Genomic DNA, 7,061 nt, shown 5'->3' with positions numbered 1-7,061 from the left:
AAAAAAAAAATTTAACCCAATTTTTTTTTTTTTTTTTTTTTTTTGGCCACACCATATGGCATGTTGGATGTTAGTTCCCCCACCAGGGGTCGAACCCATGCCCCCTGCAGCGGAAGCGTGGAGTATTAACCACTGGACTGCCAGGGAAGTGTGTAATTTAACCCCATTTTTAAACGGGCAAAGGAGGGAATTCCCTGGCAGTCCAGTTGTTGGCACTCTGTGCTTTTGCTGCCTAGGGCTCATGTCAGTCCCTGATCAGGGAACTAAGATCCCACAGGCCACGTGGCATGGCCAAAAAAATAATAATAATAAAAAAATAAAATAAAACAGGCAAAGGAGATGAACAGACATTTCTCTAAGGAAGGTATACAAATGGCCAACATGAAAACATGTTCAACATCATTAACCATTAGGAAAATGAAAATCAAAACCACAATGAGATACCACTTAACATCCACTTATAATAAACAAGGTAATAATGAGCGTTGTGATGGATGTAAAGAAATTGGGACCCTCATATAGTGCTGGTGGTAATGTAAAATGGTACACTTGCTTTGGAAAATGGTCTGGCTGTTCCTCCAATGGTTAAACATAGAGTTACCATATACGCCAGCCAATTCTACTCCTAGGTATATACCCAAGAGAAAGGAAAATATATGTTCATACAAAAACTTGTACAAAGATGCTCATAGCACCATTATTTATAATAGCCAAAAAGTTGAAAAACTCAGATGTCAATCAATTGATAGATGAATAAACAAAATGTGGTGTATCCATACAAGGCAATATTATCCAGCCATAAAGTGGAATGAAGTGCTGATACATAACACAATATGAATGAACCTTGAAAACATTGTGCTAAGTGAAAGTAACCAGTCACAAAAGACCACATATTATATGATTTCATTTATTTGAATGTCCAAAACAGGAAAATCTATAGAGAGAGAAATAGATTAGTGGTTGCCTAGGGCTGAGTGATTTGCGGGGAGGTGGAGAGTGACTGGTAATATACAGAGTTTCTTTTGTGGGTGATGAAAGTATTCTAAAATCAATTGTAGTGATAGTTGTTCAGCTCTATGAATACACTAAAAAACCATTGAATTGTACAGTTTAAATAAGTGAATCGGGGCTTCCCTGGTTGCACAGTGGTTGGGGGTCCGCCTGCTGATGCAGGGGTCGTGGGTTCGTGTCCCGGTCCGGGAGGATCCCACATGCTGCGGAGCGGCTGGGCCCATGGGCCATGGCCGCTGAGCCTGCGCTTCTGGAGCCTGTGCTCTGCAACGGGAGAGGCCACAACGGTGAGAGGCCCGCGTGCCGCAAAAAGTAAAAAAATTAAAAAAAATAAGTGAATCATATGGTATGTGAATTGTACCTCAGAAAAGCTGTTTTTAAAAATGGAGGGCTTCCCTTGTGGCACAGTGGTTAAGAATCTGCCTGCCAATGCAGGGGACGTGGGTTCAAGCTCTGGTCTGGGCAGATCCCACATGCTGTGGAGCAACAAAGTCCATGCACCACAACAACTGAGCCTGCGCTCTAGAGCCAGCGAGCCACAACTACTGAGCCCGTGTGGCACAACTACTGAAGCCCGTGTGCCTAGAGCCCCTGCTCTGCAACAAGAGAAGCCACTGCAACGAGAAGCCCATGCACCACAACGAAGAGTAGCCCTTGCTCACCGCAAATAGAGAAAGCCCGCGTGCAGCAACAAAGACCTAACACAGCCAAAAATAAAATAAATAAAATAAACAAATTTATTATTTTTTTAATGGAGAGAAGATTCCAGAAAGTGACATCAGATCTTATACAAAGGATCAGGAATCAGATCAGAATCAGACCTTTTAATAGCAACATTCGAAGCTAGAAGTCCTCAAAGCAATGCCTTAAAGATGCTGAAGGAAAAGTATTTTCAACTGAGAATTATATACCCAGCCAAAGTATCAATACAATGTGAGAGTAGAATGTAGATATTTTCAGATATGCAAGGTTTGAAAAACTTTATCTCCCATGCAGACTTCCTGGGAAGCTACTGAAGGATGTGCTCCACCCCCTAGAAGAGCATAAAACAAGAAAAAAAAGTTGAATCCAGGAAAATCAGAGATAATTAAAGAAAGAAGTTTCAGTATGTTGGCCAGGAGAAGTCCCAGGATGACAGCTCTGTGGCTGATCTAGAGCTATTAGTTCAGATGGAGGCAGGAGAACCAGAGACTCCAGTAGAGGTGTCTCAGAGGGAAAAAAGAAATAAGGAATTGGAACTGATAATGAAAATGTGTATCAAGAATCATTTTACAGGGCTTTTGCAGGGTGTGGGAAGGGTCAAAAAAAAAAGCAAATGAAAAAATGAGTCAACGATTACCGTGAAGAGAGAAAGAAGTTTACAAAGAAAGGAAAGGTAGTTACAGCATACTACTTGGCTCAGCCATGAGCATGATTGATTGATTGTGAATGTAACCAAGAAATGTGGTGTCATGATATTGAAAGGAGAGGGAAAAGGGTGTAAGTAAACCTCCTTTATCATGAGAGGAAGGACAAGAGACGGTATCTAATATGATTATATATCTAGTATTATTGCTGTGGAGATAGCAATAATAGCAACAAATGCTTTATTTAGGAGATAAAAACCAGAAGAAATAACAGAATGAGTTGAGGTGGTCACTTCTGGAGAGCAGGGTGGAGTGATGTAGGAGAGTGCTGTCTTTGTTCTAACCCTTTAGCACAGTTTGACTCTGTAAACAATTTTCGCACATGAGTTTGGGAAGCTAAAAATTAATTGAGGGCTTCCCTGGTGGCGCAGTGGTTGAGGGTCCGCCTGCAGATGCAGGGGACGCGGGTTCGTGCCCCGGTCCGGGAGGATCCCACATGCCGCAGAGCGGCTGGGCCTGTGGGCCATGGCCGCTGAGCCCGCGCGTCCAGAGCCTGTGTTCCACAACGGGAGAGGCCACAACAGTGAGAGGCCCGCGTACCGCAAAAACAACAACAACAAAACCTGAGCAAACAACCCCATCCGTCTTTTCAGCCATGTCATAAAGTGCATTCTCACCCTGTGAGGCAGGTATGATAAGGGTTCTTGTGAGGGCCAAAAGAGATGCTGCTTCGTAAAACATGAAGTTGCATGTGGTTTAAAAGGTTTTTATCAGGCAGGACAGAAGGAAATATCCCCATGTCACACACAGGAAAACAGAGACCCCCCCCCACACCCCAAAATGGAAGTAGTCCCCCAAATCGCACAGCTGGCAGAGCTGGAGTTCTGACTCCCTGTCTGGCTTTCACTCAGCTGGCATCAGGCCCAGGGACCTCTTAGCAATCATGCTTCCCCACCTCCCCTCTCTCCCAGCTGACCCTACCCTTGCCCTCAGACACTTTCCACAACTTCCCTGGCTCTGAGCCCCACCTGGAGGGTGATTAATGTGAGAGCCCTTGTCATCAGGACTGAGTTCTCATTCTGGTCACACTCTGAGCCCTGATCCTGGTCATAGACTGATCCCTGATGCTGGTTGCAGACTGAGCCCCTCATCCCTTGCCACTAAATCCCTTAACAATATTTACAACCAAACATAAGCTGGGCCTGGCCTAGAAGACATGGATGGCTGGGTTCCATCCCTCTCCAGTGCTGTCTCAGGGTCAGGGTTGGTGCAGCTGTGGCCTGGCTAAAGTCTGTGACATGGTTTCCCTCCACCCTGGACTAGACTCAAAGCCACAGCCTGTGCCCAGTCCATTTCTCTCCCCTCCCACTGCTGTTCCTTGTGCGGGTGGGGGATTGTGGGGCCCATGGTACACTTTGAGCAGAGATTGTCTGTGATGAGTCATCCTTCCTCACAACAGAGGAGTCTAGCATGGACAGTACTTTTTCTGGCTTCTCTGCTGCAAGGGAGTAACCTCACCAACACATATGTTCAAGTACAGCCTTGAACTGGCTGTTTCCCACCCTGAGCTCTTCACTCCCATCCCTCACCAGGGCAGCATTTCTCCAACATGATTTCCAGGAGTTGCCAGAACACTGGCTTGTTGCAGCTGCTGCCCTGCGCTTAGTGAGCTGCACGCCCTCCAAGCAGTCCTCTAGGGTCAGTTGGGAGGCAAGGCTGACTTTTAACCCTCTCATCTCTTGTCAGTCCCAGGAGAGGTGGAAGGTCAGGGAAGGGGCAGTGGCAGATGCTGGGTCTGGGAAAGTTGGAGGGGAGAAGACAAAGGGGTGGGGTGGGGGCCAGGCATAGGATCATGGTCTTGATATACCACTGGGTCACAAATGTCAGGGCAGTCAGGAAGCTGAAAGACTTCCTCTCCTGCCCCTGTGTCAAACAGATGGAGAAATGAGGTCCCTGGAAGAGGAATGTTCCCAAGATCCCACAGTGACTTGGGATCAGATTGGGGGCCCAAACTGTGGATTTTTTGCGCTGAAGATTAGCCTCGGGCAGAGGGGGCAGACTCCATGGCCCCTAAGGCCAGAAGAGGACTCTTGCAGAAGGCCCAGGGAGACAGAGGGAAGGGCTCCAGGGAAGGAAGATCTTCCTTATTATCTGAATTGTCCAGCCCCTGGGACCTCTGGTTGGAGGAGACATAGGGTCAGAGTTCCTTATCATCAGAAGCATAGCAAGCACAGGCTGGACCGTAGTATGAGGATGTGCCCACAGTGAGGGGAGCTTGCTTGCTCCTTTGGCCATGTTTCTTTTTGTGGGACTGGAACCGAGTTGTGTTCCCCACAATCCTGGGGTTCCTTTGCTTGACCTAAGGGTCTGCTCTCCTTTCTGAGCCCTCAAGGTCCAGAACAGCTCCCTTGAGCATCCCTGGAGCTCTGCAGCTGCCTCTGGCTGGTCACAAGGCACTGGGGCTGTAAGAGGCACCTGGACCCAACATAGTAAGAATATGTATTTGAGGAGGAAAGTTGGGAGAGAGCCACCTTGGGGGGTGTTGCTTATGGGAGCAGACTAGGTCAGAGAAAATCATGGTAGCAGGTGGGAACCCTGTCCCTCCTCCAAGCCAAGGGTCTGTGCTGCAGCTTTAGGGTGGCAAGAGGTGCTTAGGCTCTTGCCTCAATGCTGCTACCCAGTGCCTCCCAAATCCTCCCTGCCTGTGCACCAAAGCCTGTTTTGGGGGGCCTCTGGTGGCTGTGTCACCCTGAGGCCATCCTTTCTCCACTTTGGTTGTTTACGTGTCTCTCTGCCACTAGGCTGGCAGCTCTTTGAAAGCCAAGTATTGCGGGTGGGTTCTCCGGGAAGCAGACTATGACTCAAAGTTTAGCATGCTGGATGTTCTTTAAGGAGACGTCTTGAGATTGATGCCTGTAGAAGGGAGGGGGAAGAGGCAGAACTGGGCAGAGCTGCACTGCAGGCCCCACCCCAGCTTTGGTTGCCTCATTGGGAGCTTGGAGCAGAATGGCCTGTCACAGTCCCACACTGGGTTGAAATAGCTGGGCCTTTATACCCCAACTAGATTAGTCTTTGTGTATAGAACACCCAGAGAAAGACATGACCTCTGGTAAAGCAAGTATCTGCAGCTGAAGCAATCCCTCAAGGGGCTGACAGCCCACAATACTCCTGCCCCTGGGTACCAAGTCCTTCCCTGAAGGGGAAAATGGGCATCGCATCTCAGTGTCTACTGTCCTGTGTTTTAGCGGGCTTTTAAGGAATGCTAGTTGAAGGAATGCATCGATTGCTTTGAAAGAAGCCCCTAAAACATTTTGGCCTCATTCTCCCTGGCTATTAAATGGGTATATCTTTTACACTCATGCTATAAAAGGCAAAGCTCATTATAAACACCATGTCCCATGGATGTATGCAACTCCCTTCAGTTCTCTTTCAGTTGATGCCCTGAGGTTGGGGCTAGGGCACTGACGGGTGGAGTGGGGAGTGGAGGGTAGGTGGGGTGGGCTTGGCAGTTAGTGGTTGCTGTTTTAAGGAAAACCACAGCTGCCTGTGGTTTAGGGCGGTCAGTGAGGCCCAGGGGAAGGGAGGTTCACATGCAGGGTGGGCTGTGGGCACTGAGTCACCACCCAGAGGAAAACCACAGCTTCAAGAGCCCCAAGGCCCAAGGAAGAGTGGCAGATGAGCTGGGCAAGTGCCAGGTCTCAGGAGCGGGGATTTGGACAGCCTCCTTACTTCAAGGGCCAGCCCTGTTCAGGCTTGCAAGGAAGCACCTACCGTATGTCTGCCATGAGAAAGGCTGGCTCGGTGGCACATCTCTGTGCAACAGAACAGAGCAAGAGCTGGGTGACCCTAGAAAAGAACTATCCCTCTCTGGTCTCTAGCTCTCCACTCTCTGGGAAGATGGGGACAACTCTTGAATTTGAGAAAATTCATCTAAGATATCTGAAGACTCATAGTCCACAACTTTGCTTATATATAATTTTACCATCATCATTGTAGTCTAGAGTGGCTGCTATCTGTCACATTGCATTCATCTAATGATTCCTCAGTAACTATGAAATGTCTGTTTTTCTCTCTTTCTTCTTTGTAGGAAAATGAAATATTCTGAATTCTCATCTTCTACAATGAAAGCTAAAACAAACAAACAAAGACGTTTCCAGACTTCTTGTTTCCATCTTCGTGAAAGATGTCTAACGCTTTGGACAAAACAATAAGAAAATTAAAAGATGGTGGAATAGTAATGATTCATATCACTATTGAATCATCCTTCCAGGTAATTCCATCATTCTTCTTTTTTTTTATTATTTTAGTCTCTGTTTTTAAAAAGCATGGTTGAGAATAATTAATGAGTAATGATGAAATATAGTTCCTAGGAGGGTGAAATAGCAAAATGTTTTAAGATCAGGATAAATTTTTTTTTTTTTCTTTTACGGTATGCAGGCCTCTCACTGTTGTGGCCTCTCCCGTTGCGGAGCACAGGCTCCGGACGCGCAGGCTCAGCGGCCATGGCTCACGGGCCCAGCCACTCCACGCATGTGGGATCTTCCCGGACCGGGGCACGAACCCATGTCCCCTGCATCGGCAAGCGGACTCTCAACCACTGTACCACCAGGGAAGCCCCAGGATAAATTTTGAATTTATCCAGGATTCAATGGATCAATATGGTAATTGATACATTTTGGATATATAAAGGATCCAATGGATTGT

General features: G+C 47.2%; 1 protein-coding gene across 4 annotated transcripts in view; it reads left to right on the top strand.

Moving 5' to 3' along the window:
* PPCDC (phosphopantothenoylcysteine decarboxylase) overlaps positions 1-6,853 on the top strand; it is a 53,442-nt gene extending 46,589 nt beyond the window's left edge. For all 4 annotated transcript variants that reach the window (XR_003005523.1, XR_003005524.1, XR_003005522.1 and 1 more), the window contains 2 exons: positions 6,445-6,627; positions 6,795-6,853. The gene's annotated coding sequence lies outside the window, so the exon portion shown is untranslated. The remainder of the gene's footprint in view (positions 1-6,444; positions 6,628-6,794) is intronic.
* Positions 6,854-7,061: the final 208 nt, after the last annotated feature.

The sequence above is a fragment of the Neophocaena asiaeorientalis genome, unplaced genomic scaffold (genome assembly GCF_003031525.2).
Source record: "Neophocaena asiaeorientalis asiaeorientalis breed wild unplaced genomic scaffold, Neophocaena_asiaeorientalis_V1.1 scaffold54, whole genome shotgun sequence".
In the NCBI taxonomy this organism is placed as follows: Eukaryota; Metazoa; Chordata; class Mammalia; order Artiodactyla; family Phocoenidae; genus Neophocaena; species Neophocaena asiaeorientalis.
Note: the sequence above shows the minus strand (reverse complement) of the source record. Positions and strands in the feature narration are given on the sequence as shown.